The 27,359-nt window shown below is 38.4% G+C and overlaps 1 protein-coding gene across 3 annotated transcripts in view; it reads right to left on the bottom strand.

The window, feature by feature from the left end:
- Nucleotides 1–23,354, bottom strand: part of LOC306860630 (zinc finger and BTB domain-containing protein 46-like) — an 82,566-nt gene extending 59,212 nt beyond the window's left edge. For 2 of the 3 annotated variants that reach the window (XM_079402418.1, XM_079402419.1), the window contains exon 1: nt 23,107–23,354. The gene's annotated coding sequence lies outside the window, so the exon portion shown is untranslated. Of the gene's footprint in view, nt 1–22,951; nt 23,041–23,106 lie in introns of those variants that run through there. The other variant, XM_079402417.1, reaches the window with a different exon arrangement.
- Nucleotides 23,355–27,359: the final 4,005 nt, after the last annotated feature.

Raw genomic sequence — 27,359 nt, 5'->3', positions numbered from 1 at the left:
ATTTGTTATTAAAGCAACACAACCAAGAGTGCATAATAATGTGTCTAAGTCACTGTTACCAATTAAAAAATATCATATTCAAGCAAGTAACAATATTTAATTTATACAACAATTCAATACAGAAAAATTTAATATTGAGCAACTTACATTTTAGACACAATATTATATATGTTATGTTATGAGTGAATGATTCAACGACTCACACATGAAGGCAGCCACTTGTTTTGTTCCTGAATGAATCAGTGGTTTTGTTTGATTTGGTTGAGTAAATGATTCAGTGACTCACTCATAAAGACTTGTTGCCACCTACTGGCATATCGATGTAAGTGAATGGGTACCGTCAAAATGAGAGTCCAAGTAGAACTCCTTAATGATGGATTTGTTTCTTACAAACATGCAACTTTTCACTTCACAAAATGTTTGGACTGGAGTGGTGTGTATTATTTGTGGATTATTGTGATGTTTTTATCAGCTGTTTGGACTCTCATTCTGACGGCACCCATTCACTGCAGAGCATCCATTGGTGAGCAAGTGATGTAATGCTACATTTCTCCAAATCTTTTCTGATGAATAGCAAAATCATTTACTGAGGGTGAGTAAATGTTCAGCAAATATACATTTTTGTCTGAACTATTTCTTTAATAGTCTTTACGAAAAATAAAAATTTCTTGTTTTGCATCTTTCACAAACCATGATTTCACTGACACTTGCTGAGACGCAACTTCTTACATCTTCTACATATTCACACACACACACACACACACACACACACACACACACACACACACACAGATATCCCCAATAGGCTAGACTTCCCCACTAGCATCCTCTATGAGCAGCACAGAAGCCGTCCTGGTTGGGGCTAAATCACAGGGACGTGGAGTGTTATCAAATGGGGCCATGGTTTGTTTTGTGAGCGTTCAGGCTGTCAGCTCGCATTGGCCCGACCACATTGTGACAGCTCCCGTTCACTATAATGACAGCAGCGTTTGCTGCGGGGCCGGCACACTTCAGGTCATGTTTAGGAAAGTTCCTCTCAACCTGATGGCTTGTAAAATCAAATCAATCCTCTGCCTCTCCCATGTCCACTTGTACAAATACACCTTACTTGGAAGACTGAAAGAAGAAGAGAATGACAGTGACAAGTGACTTTTTTTTTCTTTTTAATAGTTTTAAGTTAGCCTCCAACTGCTTCGCTTGATGCTTTTTGATTTGACTGCCTATAATGCAGTCGCTCGACTCATTCTAAAGAACAACAACTGAACAATATTAGCAATTTAAAGGGATAGTTCACTTAAAAATGTAATGCACTTTTACACAGACACACACACACACACACACACACACACAGCTATCGTATTGCTTCAGAAGACTTGGAATACGAGTCATATAAACCAATTTATGATATTTTTATGGTGCTTTTTGTGCTTTCTATTAATCTTTCCCTTTGTGTTCCACTTAAGAAAGAAAATTAAAACTTTTTTGAAACACATACCCTCTCAGAAAAAAGGTCCAAAAACGAACCTTTTTAAATTGCCTATCTTTGTACCTTGTAAAGAATGCATATTACTACCTTGAAAGTACATATTAGATTCAAGATTTTTATTCGTCACATACACAATTATACAGAGTATAACCAGCAGTGAAATGTAAGTCAGGTCCGCTCCAAGGACAGTGCAATTATATAGAATACAAATATTAAGAAAAAGAAAAGTAGAAAAAAATAAAAGATAAAAAAATATATAAATATAAATATTAGCACCTAAATGGTAACATCTTAGCAGTTAAATGGTGCAATTTAGCACCTTTTGAAAGGGTACCACCCTAGTGGCTTTTGTACCTTTAAAGGTGTAAAGGTGACAGAATTTTTGTATGGACTATCCCTTTAACATCAGAGAATCTTTTCATCTATTCCCTTTTAACCCTTAAGACTAATTTATTTTTCTCTGACAATGAGTAGTAACGGCTCAATAAATAACAGCACTTTGTATCCCTGACTCCCCAAATTAGTCAGTTCTTTTCATGTGACTATTCAGAACTACTTCAACTGTGCAACCAACAATGAATATTAATATCTCTTCGTTGGCCGACCGAGTTACACGACAATCTGGGCAATCAAGTGCAAAGCAACAATAAACATAAACAGCACAATTGACAGACGTGTAACACGGCTAAACACTGAATGCGACAGAATGCAGTTGGACTAATCAGATTTTCTGCTTCACTGGAACTAGAAGCATATGAAGCTTGTTAGACAAAAAGGAAGAGTGTAAAAAGAGAAAAGCATAATAGACATCAGGTTCACATAACCTTAGTGAACCATAAAGAGCGCAAGTGCAGGTGCAAATATTTATATATTTTTTGGGAAAGGCTTCATGCAAAAGCAATATTTTGAGATGTTAAATATTTAAAATGGCCATTAAAGTTCATTGGAATAACCAACCGAATACATTCTTTTGTTTAACAAGTGAAACAGGACATTTAAAGTGTAGGGTGTGTCTTGATTTTATACTTCTGAAATTGATTGGCTAGTGAAAAGTGGATGTGAAGGATGAAATACTGTGCACCGATTTGTCATTCACAACATGACCAGAAACTTAATAGGGTCAATTTTGATGTTGACTTAAAAAACGTATTTTCACGCTCTCCAAAAGTAGGCTGATGGCTTTAAATGAAGCTCTCAGACTGCATTGCATTACAGTGAAATCGTCAGCAAAAAAAATCCCTGTATAAAACTACATCATAACAGTGTTGTTCAGATGATTATACATGATTGGAAGCAATTGCTTTAATAAGGCTTGATAACCACTATCCATCAATGTTTCAGCACCAGGAGCACAACATCATGCTATTATCTACCCTGTCTTACATCGCAGCTACTGAGTTCACAGTTTACAGCCTAACTGCAGCCCAGCTTTCGTTCGCACCAAAATAGAAGGTGTAGAAGTGATAGTAGTGAGGTTAAGGTTAGGGTTAGGCCTGTAATGGGATTGGAGGGAAGAAATGTGCAAAGAATGGAGGCCAGAGCAGCCTAAGTCTCCGAGGATAGAGTGTTAAAGAGTGCCACCACCGCTTACAGTTCCTGTCACTAGCAAACACTCAGATCTGGAGTGACTGGGTTCCTCCGGCCAAGTAAACACACTTGCACACAAACACCTATGCATATACATCTATGTATGCTCTTCCTTATTTTCGTAGAGGTGGTTCTGATATTCTTGGAGAGGATGGGGGAAACAAGGCCATGTTTCTTTCTTTTTCTTTTTGTTTCTGTGCATGATGGTGGGAAGGACAGTCGTGACATACGAGGAGGTGGTGGAAGTAGGAAGGGTGGGAGGAAGAAGGAGACAGCGAGCGCTCAGATGGTGTAAGTCATGTATGCGTCAGTGTGTTTCTCAGGCAGCCAGTCATTTTAAACCACTCAACTGGACATCAGGGCCATTATCCGAGGGGTTAATCCCCAATTTCACAGAGCTGGCAACAGGCAAAGTGGAACAAAAAGGGTGCAGGCAGAAAATGTATAGTAGCCAACATACAAAAACATTAAATAGAAAGGCAAGTTTGAAACTTTCTTTCAAAGTTCATGAAAGTTTTATGATGGCTTCATGAAGCTCAGCCACAGCATTTTAAGTCATAAAACAGCTAAATTTAATTAGGGAAAGGCTACAAGTGTACCCTCAAATTGGCTTTCCAGCTGGTGGTAAAATCATTAATTGACTGAACCAACAGCTGTTTAAATGTGGTCTGACCGAGACAAAAAATAAGTAAATGACTCGTTAAACGAGGAGTATTGGTATTAAAAGATTAGCCAAATAAAACAAAATAAACAGAAAATGAGAATTAAGCACAGCTAAATATGGTTACGGGCGCTAAGCTGGGTAAATTTTTTTTAAACATCTAGAAGAAATTCACAAAGAATGTAAGTGTTACGACAAATACAGAGATAAATGAGCTGAGGATAAAAGGTGGATGCATTTAGTCTCACTATTTATAACTATTAGGGTAGCAATATAAATAGACTCAAGCAAATGAGGAGGAAAAAAGGTGTTTGGCTTTGATACACTGCATCGACAAATACCAGATGCCTATAATATTAATTAATTAAATATCAGCACATGTAAAGCTTAACATAAAGTGTTCATACATGTTAAAATATAAATATATATTAAATACATAAACTGTATTAGTATCAGAGGCACCGCTACGGTTTCTGGCCCCCTGGATACTCGGGCATCCCTGCGTTTTGGGGTGTTGGTGTTCCCCTCCGTACAGATCGCGCTCTGCATCCCCCTCAGAAAATCGTGTTCCAGGGGAATCCCCCTCGGTAGAAATCGCGTTTCTCCCTCCCTCCCTTAGAATCGTCCTAACTCCCCCCTTATGGCACCCCTGATTAATATTATACTGTTTAATGCAAGAATATTTATTAATATTATTGAAAGTTTTAAATCACAATAGCAAATGTAATGATAAAAGTAAGTACCAAGTTATTAATTCACTCTCAAAGCTAGCTAAATGGAAGTGAGTTACGATATGTTTCCTGGCACAATCTGTTCTAGATACAGTATGATTAATAGATAAATAGCATGGGGGACATCGGTGAAATATATTTGACTGCAGCAAGAGCGACTTAAAATCTCAGATACTTTATGTGTTTTCAGTATTTAAATGTTTTAATCAGGACTAGCAGTGAATTAAAAATGTAATTAAATTCAATAATATGCTGATCAATTAATCAACCGACGTTATTGCAGTTACTTGCACACATGAATATTTGCTAAGAAAAGCTCCCAAAGTAAGTTTTTGTGGCATTTAAAAGCCTGGAAAAGACAAAAATGGCTTTAGCAATCTATATATACTACTATTTACAAGTTCTTTGTTTGTTTTTTAAGAAATTAAAACTTTCATTCAGCAGGGATCCATTAAATTGATCACAAGTGACATTAAGGAAATGTATAATATTACAAATGATTTCTTGTCAAATATAAGTGCTGTGCAGTGAAAATGCTGTGAAATTTCTATTCACCAAAAATATTCAACAGTTTTTAACAATGATAATAATGAGAAATGTTTCTTGAGCAGTAAATCAGTATATTAGAATGATTTCTGAAGGATCATGTGACACTGAAGACTGGAATAATGATGCTGAAAATTCAGTTTTGCATCACAGGAATAAATTATTTTAAGAAATATATTAAAACAGACAACAGTTTTGAAAAATAAATACATAAAATAAGGAGAAGAAGAAAATGTTGGATTTGTTCTCTCTGCGAGTTGACCCTATATCTCTGCATAGACTGAGCAGCGCTATCTCAGTGTCTGTCTTTAGGCCAAACTCCAGCTGGCCCAGGTGACAAGAGCCTGTCACACCACTGAGAATGTGACAAGAGCGGATCTAAAAGGCTTTGAGAGTCTTAACCCCTCCGCTCAGCTCCACCCGGCTCAGCACCCCACCCACACCCTCCCTTACCTCCTCTTGAGCATTAAGCCGGAGCAGTGAAGGTGAGTCCGTGCTGAGAAGCTGTATGGGTCAGAGTGTCGGGAGAGTGGTGTGAAACAGGGACAGAGAGATTGGAGTGTTTACCGGTTCACATCAAGGCCTTGTCCCGCCGTGATCTCTGCAAAAATGAGGTCCTCCAAGGTCCTATCCCAGACTTCTCAATGAAGTCAATGAGAATTTGCCCTGAGCTCGCCTGCTAAAACTTAGCGGAGAGTTTCAGGTATTCCCTCTCACGCTAATGGCTAGTTTTGTCCTTGTGTCTTACATTCACACAGGACTCAACAGCTTTTTCATCATCGTTTCATCATCTAGAATCATTGATGATTTCAAAATAACAATAATAATAGAGATTTGTACAACTGCCACGTGTTTATTAACAACTTTTTTTTCCAAAATGCCTTACTTTGCATTCAAGTAAACATTTTTAAGCAGTTAGAGTTTGTTTCTAGTGCCATACTTTACTGTTTGAGCTACAGTAATGAATTCAACACCGTGACAAAACCTGAAATAACATTACTCAAATTCTTTATATAAAACAGATCTTTTTTGGATGTTAGATAATGCCTGTGTGACAACATTAATACGTCATATTCTTAAAATATGACGTACTAATGTTTGTGGCACCAAATTCAGTTCACACTTCTGCTAGAACATAGAAACTACTGTTGTCACTAGGGGTGTAACGGTACAAGTATTCATGTTCAAGCTTTTCGATCCAGTTCACATATGTACCGAACAAATACAGCATTGTTTTAACCACTGCACGAGTGGAACTTCAGTGGACTTCATTTATATATTGTTACTTTTGATAAGAAACAAAGTCTCATCTTTCAAATTATGTCAATTTTTTTCAAGAAATTCAAACCATAAATGGCCTTTTGATGCTCTTGGATGTGGCGTGAAAGATTGCTGTATAAACGCCTCGGTTCAAACAGCAGCGTGGAGCACAATCATCCCTTCCTCTTTACTAATAGTTTTAATACGAAATAAACATGAACGAACATCTCATGCCTCACATAATCACTCAATCTATGTTTCAGCCACAGAACTGAGGTGCTTTCTTCCTTTACAGCAGAAAAAGTTAATCAGTGCCATCAAGAAGCAGCCTTAATAAGAAAGTTTGAGTGTGTCTGCATGACTAATTAATATTCATGAGCAAAGCTGCTATAACAATTTATATTTTTGCTATAATTCATATGACTCACTACTACATTTACAGCAGAAAAACCGGTATGATTACAATTTGACAATTATGCAAACTCTTAATATAAAGTTTGGATGTGACTAGACGTTCCAGGACGGTTACAAAGTCAATGTGGCAAAACAGTAACTCGAGAGATATTGTTACATTTTTTTCCATTTTGGTATCAACTGAAGTAAAGGTACTTTTGACATCTGTACTCCCATGAAAACTCAAACAAAGGCACACAAAGGCCTTATCTCTACTCTTTAGTAATGCTCTGGCACACTTTGCCCTGGTGAACATTTTCATTCATCTGCACCTCGAAGGACTGCGACAAACTCCCTCACCAGAAAGTTTGCTGGCACTGCCTGCGTGTGCATTACAGAAACACTGCATTTGACTGGTCTCTTCACTGAATCACAGCCCATAACACATCACCTTAAATAATGCCTTTGCCCCTTAAAACCAGCCTCTTTTTCCTCTAACCAATGGAAACGCAGTGGAAAATGTTAATGCCAGGCAAAAAGTAGTTAACCTGTTAACCCTTAAACCGGTACCTGGCAGAGGCACTTCTTGCAGCATGACGCTATCTGGCCTTTGTCCTCCATCTTTCTCTCACTCCTTCCCTCCCTCGTTCCCTCTGTCCTAGTGTATTTCTGGGCTATTCACTGCCTCAGAGGCCCTGAAGCCAGCCGTGTCTCCAGTGGAGGCTCCCTCTCCGACAACCCGGGGCTTAGCCTAAATTCTCTCGCTATTAAAAGCTGTGAAATGCAAATAATGAAACATCTCATTACCACTGTAGGAAAATGAAAAGAGAAAATGGTAGGGGGGAAGATAGAGAGAGAGAGAAAGAGAGAGAGAGAGGGGAGGTTAGCAGGAGATAACCTGACAGAGTGGCTTTTGTTTCATGAGAGTTGGCGTTACGGAGGGAGTCAAGATTGGATTTGCCAGTAAAATAAACAGGAGTGGATCCTGGAGAAATGTTCTAGGGTGACTTACGGTCGTGGCATGAGCACACATACAAGAGAGCTGGAAACTTACTGTCCATACAGGGTTACACTTAAAATACTATATATATTCACTGTTCAAAGAATGAGTTTGAGAATATGGGTGGGAGAGTCTCTTAAGCCCCTTTCACACAGAAATTCTGAAAAATACACAGGTAATGTGTTCCGGCAATTGTTCCCGGATCATTAGATTTTGGTTCATTCACACTGCCAGTGATTTTCCGGAACCTGTGCGTGCGTTCACACACAACCCGTAAAGATCCCGTAAAGACACGTGACATTTCATGTGACGTGTATAATGCGCCGCGCTCCATTTCACTAAACTGGCGAACGATTTCAGCTTCAGCGCGGATAGTGAGGAGCTCCAATCGCTGCTTCATTCCAGTTTACACATTTTTCGTTGTGTGAACTTTGATCTGCCTCCAAAACACCCGGTAAAAGAGTCGCATGATAACGTTCGTCATTAGCCTTTACGGCATTGATCCGGCATTGTTCACACAGCGCTCGTTCCGGGACTGAACCCGGCAATGGTACTAGGTCCCCAACCCGGGATTGATCCCGGAATCAATCCCGGGACGTGGTTGCGTTCACACAAATGGCACTCCGGCAATTTTCTGGCAATTTTCCGGGACCAACGTGCAGTGTGAAAGGGGCTTAAGGGGTACGAAAACCTCTGTGTGGGGTCGTGGTTGTTCATTACTGACAACAAGGCCATGGATGGGTGATTCACACCTGCCAAGAACATGTCCACATGTCCAGGTCACATTTAACCCCATGATCAAACGGAAAAAACAAAACATATTGTCTGTAAAAACACTGAATCCTGATTTTAGGGCCATTAATATTGTTTACACTGAGTTTGCACAATTAAGCACATCCCCTACAAATAGTCATTCAATTTTTTTTGATGTTTTACTTTTGTGTTGTTTTATTTCTCATTATTTTCATTGGTGATTCCTATTATGTTGTTATGAACAAATACTGGAGCAAAATGTTTTACTTATAAATTACTTAATAGGATAAAGGCAGTAAAACAGATAGTATTATAATCAATTAATTCCAATAAGACAATATATCATTTTTGCATTACAGTAATGAAAATTATTTTGCACAGTAATTTGGTTTAAAGTGCTTAATTGTAATTAAAATAATGCTAAAAAATGTAAGTGAATAGGCTTACATTTTTGTTATGCAAAAGTAGAATGTATTATTTCTTTTTATTTTGGTGTGAAATTTGACCGAGACATGTTCTGTGATCCACATCAATGTGACAGTGGTCATTCATATCATTGAAAAAATCATTTTCTTAATTAGCATTTTTGCCCTATTTTCCAGTAAAGATCTTTAAAACAAGATACATTAGGTATTAAGATTTTATCTTAATAGAAAAGAGAATATCTTAATATATCTTACTATATTGAGAAAAGATATCTTTAAACCTCCCGAACAAAGCATATCAATTAATTTCTCAGTGCAATGAAACTTCTACTTTTAAACAAAATCCATCAGCTACCTTTAATTAAGGTGCAAAATCATTAACATCTTAACATCCCACACTATTTTGCTTCTCAAGTAAATAAATCTTGTTTTAAGGGTGTTTTAATGTTGGAAAACAAGGCAAAATACTGATTACAAGAAAACACATTTTTGCAGTGTAGTCTTGACATAGATGACTGCTTGGATAGTGCAGTGTGTTGTAATACTGCAAATAAGAGAACTGCGAGGATAGTTTAAATTGAATGAATGAGTCTGTGTATCTTCATCTGACCATCCTCGCTGAGGGACGGGCTCTCTTAAGCGTTAGGTTGAGAGGTTGATGACAAGCCTCGTTACTGAGTAGGAGTCAAATTCCAGCACGATCTCCACCTCTTCCTTCTCTTTCGCTGTCTTTCTTTCTCCCACTTATTTCTTTTTTTTTCATGAGTGTACACTTGCATTACCACACACACACACAGAGTCATCGTTTCAAATCCACCAAATGGTGCGCCGATGACTCCCTAAAGCTCGGCTGCCGCTACTCACGAATCGACGACTCATCTTTAACACCTTCCTGGAGCTCGCGCCGTGAGAGGTGTCACAACAAACCGGCGTTGTCACGCTGCACTGAGGCACGGCGTTCCTGTAAGCACACACTCCCGTGTGCACACACACACACACCAACACACAACCTCACACGCCATGCTGTGACAAGCCATTATCACAACAGGAAGGCTCATCACCACCAGATAAGGTCCACGAATGCAAACTTCACAGAACTGTTGTAAATGTTGCTTTTCATTTTTAAACTTAATAAAAAAAAATTTTTTTTAAGTTCACTAATTGAGATTTTGTGCAGTCGTAGTTTCGTTTTCCTCAACACTGTCCACCCTTAGCCACTTATTAAGCAGGCACACATACACACTCATAGATAGACTCCATAGATAAAATGATACACTGAATGATAGACAGCTAGTCAGACAGACAGAAGGACAGAACGCTAGATAGAATGATAGAATGATGGATAGAACAACAGAACGATAGATAGATAGATAGATAGATAGATAGATAGATAGATAGATAGATAGATAGATAGATAGATAGATAGATAGATAGATAGATAGATAGATAGATAGATAGTGCTAACTCTCAAATTCTGTTTCTCTAAGGATCTCTTTAAAAGTGTGATTTAACAGGCTTTTAAAATTTCAGATTAAAACTACCAGACACACCACACACACACACACACACACACACGCAAACATGTCCTGGCATGAGGTGTCTGTTAGGAAGCTAATTGTCATAATCAGGAACACTGGCTCCTGTCAGTGACTCAGAGAGAGAAAGAGAGAGAGAGGTGCAGGTGGACAGAAAGGAGGGGGTGTCTGTAGCGTGACTGCTGGGCTGTCAACAAAACATTGGCATCCTTCTGAAATTCATCCGTACTGGATAACCCCTAACTAACAGCTCGCCAAATACTAAACCGATGGGGAGAGAACAGGACGGGGTGGCAGAAAACAGAGACAGATAGATGGTGAAAGAAAGATACTGCAGAGAGGAAAACTGCATGTCCTCAAAGATTATTAATGAACTGTTGCCCCTCTTCAAATCGCTGACCATGACATTGAAAAAGTAGCATTTTTTATATCTCTCTGTCTTTATACAGTAGGTGTGTGACTTTTCTGCAACTACCATCATGAAACAGAACTTTGAAAGTAATTACATTTCAAACCCATCTGCTATTGGTCGGACAAAAACATAGCCCCGCCCCCAACTCATGTCATTGGTCAAGCCGCTGCTGCTGTTTTGGGCTGGTCAGATGCTCAAACAAACAGAGCAATGTTTTGAAAGCAGCTTAAAAGAGTGTTTATGCTTTTCTGGGGAATCAACTTACAAATGCCTTAATTATAGTTGACTCTGCATATTAAGAAAAGTTCTTTCAACATCCATAAGATTACATACTTCTCAAGTCCTTCACTAGCAACTTTTGTGAGCAGCAGAAGAGGAAAAAATGATGGGAAAACTTCATAAAGTGTTTGTTGCTACACCTGAATGGTTGCTGCATTGGCTGGTAAGGAACTAACAGGTTTACTAACTATAGATTTGTATAGGTAGATGCCCTGTTAGCATCTGTTTCTATGGGCTGCTATACGTAAGTTATCCGCCATATTGGAATGGTCAACGCAGGTCTGTAAACACTCGAGAGCAAGTTGCCTGTATGTCTGCAACCCTAGTTATACGCATGTATGAATATCTATATCTGCAATAGACTTCAGCAGATGATTTTGCTAAAGTCATTCAACACACTCATATCTGTGAAAGTTTATCCAATTTCTTTTCACATTTTTATTTCGGCGGTTTTTATATGCGTGCAAAAAAGAAAAAAAAGAAAAAAGAAGAGAGGATGACATATTTAAATTTAGGATTACATATTTAAATTAGTATAATTAGATTTTTAAAAACATCAGTTTTCAAATCTCCCAGCATATTAATATTGTTTATAATTGTTTAAGTAATTGTGGGAAAATTATGCTTTATTAATCAAAACTCTGTAAATTTGTGTGAAGAGGAATAAAAGGTGTCGGAGCTTTACTGCCTCTAGTATTCATTTCTTTTGGAAACTGCAGTGAAATGTACTTATTGATACGTATTTCGCATCTTGCTAAAAAGTGTCCCCAGGTACGTTTACGCCATGAGACCAGGTAGAAAATTTTAGTTTTTCAAACAATACAAATACATCTACAGTGTTGAAATGTAAAAAAATGAATTTTCAGGTTTTTTTTTTTGTTTTGTTTCATTAAAGATTAATTTTAAACAGCATATCTTAAATTAAGCATATTTTATCACACCTCTAGCTAATTAATTTACTTGTATTAAAAATAAAGTTCAATAAATGTTATCTGATTTATGATTCAAATTCAATCTTACATAATTTTTAATTTAAAGCAAACAGGTCTTGTTTTAGAGGATTGTTCAGACATTTATGCTGAAAAAAGGTCAAATATTGATGCAAGCGGCAGTACCGTTAACCGGCTCCAAACCCTTTCACTCATCTTTATCGCTGAGCCCTATATTGACTCCTATGATCAGTGTTTCTGTCACACAGGGGCATTTTCACACCTTTGTCTTCTGTCTGCTAAGGACTGGTGGGAGAAAATGAAGAGAAACACAACTGTGGCTATACTTAGTCGGTTTGACAATTTGTAATCACCAACATGAGAAAAGAAAGAGAAGCGAGCGACTGAGCGAGAAGAGAAAGACAGAGAATGAGAGTCCAGGAGATTAGCAGTCTTATAACAGATTTTAATGCATTTTATATTAACCCATAAAACATTACGTATCAACTTCCTCAAGGCTGATATGACCCTACTAAATAATTCATTATCTCTAAGAGCTTCTTTTGTTTCATATTTGATAATCAAGTATAGCTTAACAATAGCCAGTGTTTTTACCCAGGCTTGTGTTGCCATGGTAACCACGAGTGTGGCCAAGAGTCAACCATGTCACCAGATGCTTCGCTCCTGTCCCATACTGTCTGTTTTTCCTTCTTTTGTACATTTCGCCACACAATGCTTTGAATTCCAACGAACGGCTCAGGTGTCACCTGCAGAGGCTAACATCGCTCGATTAAGGACGGGCGAAATATGCGAGCGATGTATAAGCTGCAGCATGCTGCGTGGAGTAGGAATAGCAGGGCTAGCGTGTTGCTCTGGTGATCACGATCATTCTGTGACACCGCCCACCTCACAAACCTAATTTTAAAGAAAGTCACACATTCCCACGTTGTGAGGTGGCGGTATTGAGTGTCCAACCAACACTTTTTCTGATCAACCTCTTGAGTGGGATGGGAGGGGGAGAGGACCTTCATTGCTTTCCTTTCCTCGCATTTCATTTTAAGAAAGCAGGAAGGCCCATAAAATACCGTGGTGGCACCTTGTGTTTTGAACCATAAATAAATATATAAATAAAAAATACTTTTTGCAAACGATAAAGTCGGTGGGGGCTGCCAAAGGGTGAGGAGGTCTGAAAAGTTCAGAAAAAAATTAAAAATAAAGATAAAAAAATTTAAATAATGAAAATTTATAAAAAAATAAAAATAAATTTTTTTAAAAATAAAATGAATAAAGCTCACTAAATATTAATAGATTTACAATTAAAACTAGAAGATAAAATTAAAAATTAAAAACCTTAATTCAGTCTTACATAATTTTTCTTCTAAAGTAAACTGATCTTGTTTTAGGAATGTTCAGATATTAAACTGAAAAATAAGATTAAAATATTGATTAAGAGTGGTAGTACCTTAACTGACCCTAAACTTTATCATTTTATTTAATAAAAATAAAACGGCCCATAAAAATACTGTGGTGTCACCTTGTGTTTTTAACCATGAAAAAAAAAAAACTATATTCTTTGCAAATGATGAAGCCAAAATAAAATAAAATAAAATAGAAAGAATAAACCTCACTATAAAATTCCCAATAATAAAGCTCTTAGATGTATGATTAAAACTGAATGTTTTAGGTATATTCAGATATTTATACTGAAAAACAAGATAATAAATATTGATTAAGAAGGGGCAGTACCTTAACTCACCCTAAACCTTCTCACTTTATTATACAAAAATAAAAATGTCCAGAAAAACCATGAATTAAAACACACCCACCCACCCACCCACACACACACATTTTTTGCAAATGAAGAAGTCGGTGGGGGCTGCCAGAGGGTGCTTCGAGGTCTTGGAAAGTTCAGAATAGAATAGAATAGAATAGAATAGAAAAGAATAAAGCTAAATACAAAATTCCCAATAATAAAGTTCACTAAATGTTGTTAGATTTGTAATTAAAACTAGAAATAAACTTAAAAATTAAAAACCTTAATTCAGTCTCGCATAATTTTTCATCTAACGTAAACTGCTCTTGTTTTAGGTATGTTCATGTAAAACAAGATAAAAATATTGATTAAGAATGGTAGTATTTTAACTAACCCTAAACTGTCTCATGTCATTTAACAAAAATAAAAAGGGCCATAAAAATACTATGATGGTACCTTGTGTTTTTAACCACGAATAAGTAAGTAGATAAGTAAGCAAGTAAAAAAATAAACAAACTATTTATTTTCCAAATTATGATGTTGATGAAAGCTGCTAGAGGGTTCTAGGAGGTCTGAAAAAATCAGAAAAAATAAAACCAAATAAACACAAAGTGTGTCACAGTTTTCTCCGTAACATAATTGCAGCGCAAACTTTTCCATGCAGCTTGGCACTGCTGCACGCTCACCTGGCAGTGGGGGTGTTCAGTCTCGGAGAGCAGGGCGTGGAAGCTGGAACCAGAGTGAGATCAGGGCTTTTATTTAATCTAGGTAAAAAAGAGAAATGGGGCCACGGAGGGCACACCTGTACCATTTCCAACACCCTTTTTCCAGGACTAACAATCAAGTACACACTGGATTGGGCAGGGCTGGAAAGTGGATCTGGCGATCAAGGAGTCAAGCATGAAGGACACAGTCCATAACTGACTGACATCGTCCATCAAAGTGACAACACGGGTTTTGCTGTACATTATTCAGGCTGCAACTTTTGCGTATTGTCACAGCGTGCAAATCCAAGTTGTTATTGAAGCACTTTGACAACTGACAAGACAGAGGAAAATTACAGCGAAAGCGGCAGTCCCAAGTTTCTGCCCTCGCAATCGCTTCCATCACATTTGAGAGTTTCCCATGCGAGACACTTATCCATCCGCCACAAATGTACCTCTTCACCGTGATGAATATTTCATCTTCTGATGGCACTTTTAAGACAGAACTAATTAACGAAAACTAGTTGATCTGGCATACGTTAAATCAGTTCAATTAAAAGCACGCAGACAAACGCTACATGCTAATAGCAAGAGCAGAGGAATAATTGTATGTTGAGGGGGAAGTGCTGAATGTTAAACAGGCCCTGTTAACAGCACTTTAGCACTTGGCGATGAACTCCCCTCAGGATTACACCGACCCTTGATAATGGACTAATGTAGATCAGCACATCACACAATACATTTGGAAAAACAGAGGCCTTCCAATGTCCGTGACATATCTACTGCCTGCTAAGCAATGAGGCAGTGCGGATCTGATAGACTGTGACACTCCAGTTGGGGATTTGGGAACATGAGCCATGTGCACCACGAACTTAAACCAACTTTGACTTTTGGTTTGGGAATTTTCAAAGCTCGCATTTAGACACAGATCTAGACGGTCTTGAAGAAAGGAAACCTTCGCCCTAACAATGATTGCAATGGCTTTCTAAAATTCACAACGAGGAGGAAAAGCGTTCTGTGGTATTGTGGGGTAAATGTGTTAGCGCTGGGAGTGTCTCCACCCTCTCTTAATGGTTAGCTCTTGGCAGACAAGATGGGATGAAAAGTATAGAGACAGACTAAACCATCTTCTGAAAAATAAACAGAGCTTTTAAGAGACAGACAAAAGTGCTATGGAAAGTGGACAACCGCCTGTCCACCGATTTACCTGAGAACGTTTGAAATGGTAATAGTATTCCTGTCCAAAACTGAGCGCTAAAATAAACCCCTTTTCTTTGTTTGCTCTATTATTTTTGTCGAATCTCAATTGCTACTCCTTGACAGAAATGGTTTTCATTGAAGAGCACATTTTAACAAAATTTGTTAAAATACTTCCTAATCCAAGCTTAGTATGCAGAGACATACGTAAGTCAGTCATTTTTAGGTTGATTTCCTTGAAAAGTATAACAGTATGTCTCTGTGGTGCTTTGAAAACACTGCTCTGTTTGTTTGAACATCTCAACCACACTGACACAGCAACAGTGATTCAACCAATTGCATGAGTTTAGGGCGGGACTATCTGTTTGTCCAAACAATGGAACATTAGTGGGTATGAAAATAATTTGAAAATTATTTTTGCAGTTCTGGTTGGCACAGAAATTACACACTTCAGCTGCTCTTCAGGCGTTTCTCCAGAGAAAAGACCCCAGTAATCTCACATATGTCTCCTAAAATGATCCTCAAGACAATTTCTAAAGCTGAGATTTCAAGCTGTTTCGCCGTGTAAAAACCATGTTACCAGGGTGTTGCTAGGTAGGATACATATGCGGTTGCTTACAGGGTCAATTAAATATAGGGGTTTGATAAAATCTAATTGGGAACTGTAGTAATTTTGATGTCCAAATTAGCATTCACCACAAACTATTGGACTTGAGTGAACTATGAGTGAGCTGCAATTAAAAGCCTAGCCTAACAAATCAGTTGTAAACCAAAATACTACATATCAGTGCAAAACTAACCAGCTTACAAGTGTCTGAAAATGTAACTTTAACCTTGTCACATACCCTGAATCCATGAAACGTGAGGCAAAATAAGTGTGAATGCAAACAAAGAATGCATAATCCGTTGGGATGAATGAATATTGTGCTGTGACATCATGCGGCTATTTAAAGTGTGAACTTGTATCATAATTAGGGTTGCCAGGTCTTTAGTTTTCCTATGGAATTGAGCAATTTTTATCTGTTGCTTTGGGTAGATTTTTTTTGTGGGTTAATGGTTTGACATATTGCATAAATTATATTTGACTCAAAAGCTTGTACTGAAGTATTTTAATCTACCAATTTATATTCTTCTACTGATAAAACTGTGCTAGATGACTCTTAGGGAGCCTGAAATACATGACAGAAATACATGACAGAAATGTATTTATTTATTTAGTCATTTAGCAGATGCTTTTATCCAAAGCGACTTACAAATGAGGTCATAAGAAGCAATCAAAACCAACAAAAGAGCAACAACATGCAAGTGCTATTACAAGTCTTGGTTAGCCTAACGCAGTACAGATAATTATTATTATTATTAATTAATTTTTTTTTAAATAAAAAGACATACAGATAAAATAAAATTAGAATAGAGAGTGCTAGAGTTAGAGGGTCAAGTAAAGATGGAACAGATGATTTTTTAGCCGTTTCTTGAAGATGGGTAAGGATTCGGCTACTCGGATTGAGTTGGGCAGGTTATTCCACCAGATGGGAACAGTTAATGAAAAAGTCTGTGAAAGTGCTTTTGTGTGTCTTTGGGATGGTACAATAATGCGTCGTTCACTTGAAGAACGCAAGCTTCTAGAGGGCACATAAGAAATACATGACAAGCACCTAGAAGGAGAAGAAATGCATCAGAACAAGTTCTTAAAACTGAAAATACTTTATTTTCAAATTGTTGAAAATTCGAATTTAGAATTTGGGCAAGCTTAGTCATTTGGGTAATTTTTAAGATACATTGGTCAATGCAGATCTGGCAACCCTGATCATACTTGTGATCATTTAGATTACTGTGAAATAAAATAAAGATTCCATGCGCTCTGAGAGACAGTTTGAATAGCAGTTTGTGTAAATATGAATGTGTGTGTCTCTCTGGATCACCCGATTTGAATCTCTCGCTTTGAGTGTGACGTCACACTGTCCTCAAAACACAAATGTGTGAAACTACTGCTCGAGGAAAGTTAGTAACCGTCACAAACACATGCCATATTTACAATATGTGACACTTCATTTAACACACGCATTTTAAGCTGAGCAGGGATGTACATTAAATAAAGTCTACTTACTCTTAACCCATAATCACCACGTTAAAGGGGCTGAAGAGGATGAAGAAAAGTATGGTTTTAACTGGTGAGGGTTAGCATACCTCCCCATGTGTAAACATCCTGTATTTAAGACCACGTGTGGTCAGAAAGTAAGCCAGAAAGACCAAGTGTGACAGGGGCGGGGGTGTTGTAAACGAGTTTGTGTGTGCGTGTTTGTTACTTTGCACACCCAAAAGCAGGAATATGCGACGATTTACGAACCACCAAGCTGGACTGAATTTCACCAGCAGACAGAGAAAGAGAGAGAGAATTATTATTATTGTGTGATTATACAAGATGGACAATCCGAGAGAGTGCAAGGAGAAAAAGAAGAGGAAAAACAGAAACAAAAACCTCACAACCACATCCTCTTTTTCAGCCTAGGAGTGTAAAGCCCACTGCTAAGCGCTTGCTCAGGGTATGCTATCTCATTTCCAGGGGCTTTTTTTTCACTTGGTTTCTCCCCCAGGGCTTTCCACACAGCCTGAGATCCCCCACTGAAATATTCACAAGGCACCTGAGGACACAGGTCTTTGCGGGGCGGTTCCAGGGAGGTCGGCTCCAGTTTAACCCACACACCGAGCGCCTAATCTAGGGGGATGAACACATCTAAGTGGCTGATGAGCACAGCTGTCACTCCATACACACACACACACACGCACAGGCCCCCAAACAGCTCTAGGGAGTGAAGCGCACCTGTATGCATCCCCACTCACACAAAAGAACTCCTAGTTTTTTGGTAAGGGATGAGTTTGATTGCACATCTGGTGTGAGGGTGTAAAAATAAAATAAAAAATTTAAACGCAACAATTGTGTGTCGAACAGTCATGCTTGCATTTAGCTTTAAATATTGATGTGGGGCATCATACGAGACATGTACTGTACAGATGTTTAATGTGCAGTGTGTTTCCAAGCTGATAAATAGAATATCGGGCTTTGTGTGGTCTTTAAAGTGAGGGGGAGAAGCAAGTCCCCAGTGTTGTTGCAGGTTCATGCTTTCTAACCTGTTACCCACACAACACAGCCCACAGCCCGGGGAGAGCAGCCATCTTCCACACACTCCACCCACACACACATACATACACACTCAGCTGTGTGTCGTGTCAGCTTGCACCCCCCCCCCCCCCCCCCCCACACACACACACACACCAGGACCCGTTCTCCATGAACACACACACGGCCAGTTGAACGACCCCCTCTTTATCTGTTTCTCTATCCCTCTGCCCCATCAGCCACCTCCTCCCCCATATCTTGCCTTTCTGTGCAAATGTTCAGATTAACAACCGCAACCACCCTGAATAAACACCACACTAACTGCCTGAACCTCCCTCAAGATACACTTGCACATCCACAGTCATGTTAAACATGTTTGCTTAAACATTATAGCAGTGCAACCAATTAAAACAAACTCCAACATGGTGGATTCCCTCATATAAGTTGGGAACATATCAAATAAACATACTTTGTATATTCATTTAGCTGAATGCAATTTGAGCTTTAGAATCAGAATCAGAATGAGCTTTATTGGCCAAGTATGTTTACACATAGAAGGAATTTGTTATAGTAACAGAAGCTCCACAGTGCAACAGAAAGACAGCAACAGGACAGGACACAGATAATAAAAGAATAACAACAATTAACCAAAAGGCAATGTCAAAGCAGCAAAAACACAATATAGACAACTATGTATGTACAGGTCAAGTATGTACAAATTAGAAATGAGAAATAAAAATAAAATAAGTGAATGTGGTGAATGGATAATGTATTATAGTTGTGTGTTCCACGTTTATTGTTGAGTATTCATGAGATGGATTGCCTGAGGGAAGAAACTGTTCCTGTGTCTGGTCGTTCTGGTGCTCAGAGCTCTGTAGCGTCGACCAGACGGTAACAGTTCAAAGAAGGAGTGTGCTGGATGTGCTTTAGGCGCTGACATGTATAATTCAGCACATTAAAAGAATATTCAGAGTTAAATACATGTTCAGTTCTTTTGGAAACTTCTATGCTGTCAATTTCAATAGAAACTTTCAACTTTGTGGAACTCTATGGGGCGTTCATTTGCTGTTTTGTTTGTTTGTTTTAAGCATGGACTCATAATTAGTCCATCTCAGGCTCACTTGAAAAATATGCCTGTGGTAATATTTCAGCAAAATGATATAATACGTTTCATGACACCTTCAAAGTGAAACAAAGTGGCAACATGAATACGAGAAACTGAAATTTAACTCTGTTTTACTATGTTAGTCGTTGTACGTATCGCAGCAGATTAGAAATTATATGTCCAACGAGAGACCTTAAACGTTTAATGTCAATTCACCTTTAGTTATATAGCACTTTATACAATACAGGTTGTTTCAAAACAACGTAATGTGTATCGCGCTTGAATATAACACACCATTTAACCTGACCCTAACCCTACTCAATAGTATGAACAAAAGCAAATGTGAGATAAAAGGGCATTTGCTAAAGCAAATATGCAATTTTAGTAGAGTCTTTGAGCTCTTTTATCAGTTCAAATGTTTTCACTCAATGCAATGCTGTACCAGGTGCGCTGCAGAGTAAGTTTACTACATCTAAAAAGTCAAACATATAGAGCTTGTTATGTGATCCAAATGTCACAATTATTTTTTGTGACATTTGTGTTTTGAGTCATAACATAGTATTGTGCAAGGAACCACACAAAAATTTGTCTTAATTAATAATGCCCCCTGTAATCATTTAGTTTGAAAAGGAATAAAAGTTATTGGTGTTATACTGCCACTAGTGTTCATTTCAGATGGCTTTGTTAAATTATTCTCTGTGGTAATCGACAGTACGCCAACAATAGAGTAGAACTTGTTTAATATTCTTTTAACAGCTCATTAAGTGCTGAGCGAGGACAGGTATGATATTTCGGCTTCATTAAAGCAGTTCCTAGAAAACAATGCTGTTCTTTACTCTTATTTTAGCCCCTCTCTTCCCTTTACCCCATGCAGTAGGAACCAGTTCTCCTCCCCTGCTTTCTGTTGACACAATACAACCACACCTGTGAGGAAGTCAATATGCATAGTGGACCAGAGCCCCCTCCTGCCTAAAATGTTCTCCCACTTACACACACACACACACACACACACACACACAGATTCTACATTAAACAAAAACACCTGGACACGACCCTGATACGCAACACCAACACTGCCCTCTAGAATGAGCGCTCTTGCTATAAAGAATACACAAATACAGTGTGTGTGTGCGTATCGAAGAACAATCATTTATACATTTGGCAGATGCTTTTACCCAAAGTGCCTTAAAAACATATTTATGAAGGTATATTTTTATGAGTTTGTGTGCTCAATGGGAATCAAACCCCTTGAGCTGTTAGCACCATTCTTTACCAGACGAGCTGCAGGAACACAATCACTATACTTTTATCCGCAAGAATAAGCGTTAGATAGTGCTTCTCATTATAAATCTCTGGAGTATCTACAAACTTTATAGTCAAGTAAAGGAAGAAAGCAAAGAAAAGACCACATTTTAGTGGCTAATAACAGTTTGAAACTATCAAAGTATATAACAGATAAAAAGACCACATGGGAATCTATTACGCTGGTTTGGTCAGCAACAAGTCCAGCACATGGTGTCATTAAATGATTCTAGGCTACCTTAAAATGACTGGTTTCCATCCCAGGAGAGAGATAGGGGTGGACGGGCTGTTCTGCTACAACAGACACCTGCCAGCATCGTCAGGCACACACACACACACACACACACACACCACTAACATCAAGACACATTACAATCTGTACATCTACAATAGAATAAATAATGCCACTAGCATGTTAATTAACTCTTTATTCAATCAAAATAGAGGTCATGAGTGTCAGAGAGGCAGAGAAAACCTAAAAAGTGATTGGCAAAGGGAAGTTGTCATGTTTCCACTGGCTTCATTCTGTGTAGATGGGCATGAGGACAGTTCCTTACATAACCAGTTCTTCTGCTCAACTGACTCATTTTTGCACTGCAGACAGTTGCAATGCCATAAATACATGAATGTCATTTTAAAAAACGTGACGGTTCCAATTATTTAGCTTCTTGTATATCGTAATACAAGTTAAACTAGCGCGGTTAATTTCACACATAAATGCACTGATAAGTAACATTTAATGTTTTAACAGTCTGAATTCGACATTTTCGCCTGCACAGTTACAAATATGTCCAACTAACCAATAAGAATCGGGTGCACCTGTAGCCGACACGCCGCAAACAAGCGTCATAATAATCAATACAGAGTGCCACATTCTTTTGACAGACTCGCTGAATGATACATTGTTGCGCTTAACGCTCGATTCGAATGTATCAATTCAGAGACGCGAGTTCGAATTCGTTGTTAACATTTATCTGTGAAACCCGCTGATGTTCCGCCGTCGGCGAGTCAAACAAGTGGGGTCGCTCCCCTTAAAACCAACCCGTCAGCGAGGAGAAAATGGAGGAAGACGGAACTGACCAGCTTTAAGGGGGCAGACGGGGGGAAAAAGAGACAATAACCCAAAGAGCAGCGCTAGTATCACCTAACGCTTCCCTCAGCGAACGCTCGAATATACTCCGCTCTCCTCAAGTTGAGGGAAGTATTAGGCTCCGAGTCCATGGATTCAATTATGCAGGACATAAAATAATAGTAAAGTGAGTCCAAAAAAAAAAAAAAAAAAAAATCCCCTTCCCTTTTCTGGTAGTAGGTTTAGGGTGTTGACGCAGCAGAAATTTCCAGCTGGAGAAATTCCCCTTTTGGAGGTTAAATGAGGGGAGGAGAGAGTGGGGTTAAGCCCTTGCCTGCCAAAGCTGAGCTTTTCATTTAAATACCACCACCACATACACTGACCCCCAAAGGACGTGATTTTAGGATTAAAATTTAGGGAAAATGTTATAATATAAATAGTAGGCTATTAAGTTCCTGGTGAAATGTGAAGTAAAGCGTAATCAGCGCGTTCAAAGACAAAAAAGAAAGTCTCCCATCACTCCAATAAAACTCTATCCTGAATGAATGACTGCACATCTGACAGCTGTTCGCGGCGCGTGCATCATCTGTCATGAACACGTTCTCACCTGGAGACGTCAAACAGGTTGCTGTCACGCAGTCTACTTCAATGACGTGAAAATAACGCAAACGCACCGGCTTCGCGTAAACTCGCAACTTGAACTTACCTGAAAACCTGTGTTGAGGCGGGAGCTCATGTCTCTGCCATACATCCAGATGACAAGTCAAGCATGATTGTAAAAGCGCTGAGACTGAAGCCTGTGCGGTGGTCAGAGAGAGGAAGTGCTGTTAGAGATAGAGTGGAAAGGTGAGAGAGGCATACCTGTTAACCCATGAGTTCTAGGGGAGCGCGATGTCGATGCTTTGGAGCTCCAGTATTTCGCTCGTGACAGGTTTGGGAGAATGAGCACGTCAACAATGTCAGCAGGCAGCTGGGAGACGCGCGTGTGTGGGTCAGTGTAATTCCCCTGCTCGCTGTCTCCCTCTCTCCACGCTCGTCTTTTTCTGTAATTCTCCCTCCCCTGCTTTTCCGTGTCTCGGTATCAGGAACCAACCTCCCCCTCTCTCTCTGTGCGTGTGTGTCTATCTCTCTCGACTGAGAGTCAAATACAGGAAATGAGGCAACATAAACGCTCGCATTCACCATCAAACCCTGGACAGCTCCAGCTTAACATTATACATCCATGAAGCCTCCGGGTCAATTATGCATATACAGAGGGCATCATGCACACGTTATTAGTATAAAGATGCTTAGCGTACTAATAAGACAGGTGGAATACGAGTGAATTTAATTTCGACTCAACTTAAAAAAAAAAATTATTTAACCTGTACATGACGTGTGTGTGTATAATGCTATTTTTTATGTATGTAATCTGAGCAATTTGTCAGTTATATTTATATACATGACTTGTAAATATAAAAGTGTAACTGTTTTTTATTTGTTTTATTACACACACACAGAATTGATCATAATTGCAATTAATATTTCATATTAAAAGTATGTTATAAAATTAATTTTTAATGTATCATCACAGTGTCAATTTTATTTATGTACATGACATTTAAATATAAACTGTGACTGATCATTTGTTTTGTTTTGGATTTTGTCAACTTTATTATTCACTAGTTAGCTTATAAATTCTGCTGGAATGCTTATATAATTATATATCATATTATATTAGGCTATATTATATTATAAAAATTATATAAGATTTAGCTAAATATAATATGATTTATACAAACACACACACACATACATACATATTTCAGTATATAATAGCTACATGATATATTTTATAATACATGTTGAAATGTTATTATTTTAGCTGTTGCAACTATTATTGTCTTTATTAATTTTCTTTATTTGATTTTTTTTTCTCTTATTGATTTAACTAATAGCTCGTTTAAAAATCCTTTTGTCTACCAGAGCGAGTGTCCAGTTCATTGGTTGTGCTGGTTTTTCCCGTGGGTACTGCTGAATTTGCATGAGGGAGCGTCTGTGCGTATAGGCGCGTGTAGGCGTGAGTGCGCGGCTGCCACACGCTTTTGTCCACTGTGACTGTGCGTGAGAGTGACACGCGCCCCCTAGTGGCGAGAACGGCGCTTTGAATTTACCAGCGAGGGCATGTCATCACGCCAGTGTTCTCAATCTGTGTAGAAGGTGTCACCTGCGTATTTATGCAAATCACAGGAGGCGTGGTTACCTTTACTCATTTTGCATATTTTTAGAGATGCATTAAAATCTGAATGGCTCAACTTTACAGTCTAGTTTTTGTTATTTTAATGCTGTCTCTCACCGCTTAATCTGAGATACAACAGTCAGGCCATTTTGTATTGCACATGTGCGCGTTTCAGAGCTTTGGCCGGCACAACACCGGATCGGAACGTGTGTCAGGCAGGGTGTGTGTGTGTGTGTGTGTGTGTGTGTGTGTGTGTGTGTGTGTGTGTGGATTAAACCCATTGACCTGCGGCAGGGCTCTTGTTTTAGGCTCCTGTGCACGCGTGTAATACTTATGTTCTTTAGCCACTCTCTGCGTCCGAAATCCGTGTCAGAATCAAGATGCTTTTCTCCATTGCTCTATCCGTCTGCTTGTCCATGTACGCCAACGGCGGTCTGCCAATCTGCCTGACACAACACAGCCTGTCTGATTACGCCCCCCCCCCATTTAAAATGTATTATAGGTTAAATTTATATGAATGCACTTTAATTTGACATTACAACAGTGCACTTAAATAAAAAAAAAGTGTACCTAAATGTGTTAAGAAAAATAGTCACGAAGTACACTTAAGTGTGTGCTAATATATATATATATATATATATATATATATATATATATATATATATATATATATATATAAAACTTAAACAAAAAAAAAAACACAACTTTGGATCGTTCAGGTAACAAAACAGTATTAAGAATCAAGTGTATGTAAACTTTTGAACGGGGTCATTTTTATAAATTCAACTATTATTTTCTCTTGTGGACTTTATGTAAACATCTTTTATGTGAAATATCTTATTCAGGTAAGTACTAAATAAACAATAACATGCATTTTGTATGATCCCTCTTATTTTGGTAAAATAATCAACATTTTGCAGATTCTGAAAGGTGTATGTAAAGTTTTGACTTCAACTGTAGTTTATATTAAACTCTTTAATATTTAGCTGTTGGGACTATTGTTTTTTTTTCTGTTTTCTTTTTCTCTAGATTTTATTTTATTATTGTTCTCTTTAAGAATCAGTAGCTAATTTACAAGTGCTTTAGTATGTTATTTAAAAATACTCTTAAGATCTGAAGTACACTACACGTGTACATTCAGTGCAATTAAGCTCACTTCTTTTTCACAAGGGTAGGTGTCTTGTTGCAGCCTTAAAACTTTGTTATTTAGGCCACTACAAACACATTTCAACTCATCAATGCATTCAAACACATGTAGAAACAGACCGGCGATGCATAATTAAAAGAAAACACTCCCGTAAACGTCAGCACAGGAAACGAGAATGGAGTCCAAGTGCTGACACGCGTTTGAACCGTGACAACAGGAGGAGAAACATAAATAGCATCCTTAAAAACTTTCTGAAGTCTGAAATTAATTACGTCTTTACTCTGCCCCCCTGCTGTAAAGCGCAATAAACATTCACGTCAAACAAGCGGGCGAAAAATATATATAAACACAAACTGTCATAAAAATAGCACGGATGGATTTCAAAGCACCGTCCCCCCACCTTTCACTATCAATTTGCCAGCGAGCTGAATAGTGCTCTGTTTTTGCCAGTCTGTCAGTGGATGCAAAGGGAGACCAGGTGTGTGTCTGTTCTATTCAGTGATGGTTCGGTTTTCTGTGGGGAGCTCAGAGACGAGGTGTCCATCTAAAGGTGCAATGTGACGATAATGGCAGCTGACAAAAACCAAAACCGACTTCTACACTAGCACCCGCTCTAAAAACACCTCTCAAAACAAACAAAAAAAACACAATGGAATGACAGCAAAACAATGACACCTTCACAGACATTAATTGGTGAACAGAAAAAAGAGGGTGGATAGATTGAGGAAAGGGAAGTGAGAGTGAGCTGTTTTGTACTGTAGACTAGATACATGACAGATTATCAAACAACACAACAGCTCTTAGGTGTCTGCGTGTCCATCATCGTCTAGTCTGGTCAAGTCTAATCTTGTCAACATGAAGCAGTGTTCAACACAGGGAGCTTTTCCAGCAGACTCCACTTCACATCAGGGCTCGGTTCGTTTGATTGGTTGGTTGTATGTGTGTGAATAAGTAAACCACACCTGAGTCTGTTTTAAAACACTATTATTCATTTGTACTCACAATTGGTATGAAAACAATCTGGCCTAATTTGGTGAACCACTATTGATTATCTTTTAGTCTGTTAGGCCCAAAACAGTCCCAAACGGGATATATCCACGTCCAAAAATCACGGTCGCCATATTGAAGCTCTAAACAGAAATGCTCAAAACCAAAGAATTTCAGAAAAAAAAGGATTTTAAAGGGTACAACCGATAGACACTTCACTCACAAATGTTGTCATTTCAAAAGAAATTCAAACAATAAATAACATTTTGTGGCTCTTAAAAGTTTTGTGACAGATCACTGTAGCGCCTCAGTTCAAGTGGTACGTGAAGCGATCGTCTCTTCCTCTTTACTAGTTATAGCATGAAATAAACATAAATGAACATCAGAAGGTATCTTGTTTCAACCGCGGGAAGACGACAATACACAAAATTTTCAAGTTCAAGTCCACTGACATTAATCTACTCTCTTGTCTGGTTTGTTAGTCGGATAGAAATGGCAGATTCTGCATTATGATTGGTCAGATCGCCTGTCAATAAAACTCCCGGCAAAGGGTCAGTTGTGCAACGATGACCACTCCTGAAATGGCTCGGGAAGATGATGCAGAAACACATTCCAAGCACACTACAGAATCTCGCCGGAAGTAGTAGATACTTTCCGTCTACTCTTTTGATCACTATGAATTTGGACATACTGCTGTTTTAACGTACTGTTTTTCATATACTGTAGATCCTATGTAGACCCACCACTTTTCAGCACTGCACT

This window comes from Barbus barbus (assembly GCF_936440315.1).
Source record: "Barbus barbus genome assembly, chromosome: 41".
Classification (NCBI taxonomy): domain Eukaryota; kingdom Metazoa; phylum Chordata; class Actinopteri; order Cypriniformes; family Cyprinidae; genus Barbus; species Barbus barbus.
Note: the sequence above shows the minus strand (reverse complement) of the source record. Positions and strands in the feature narration are given on the sequence as shown.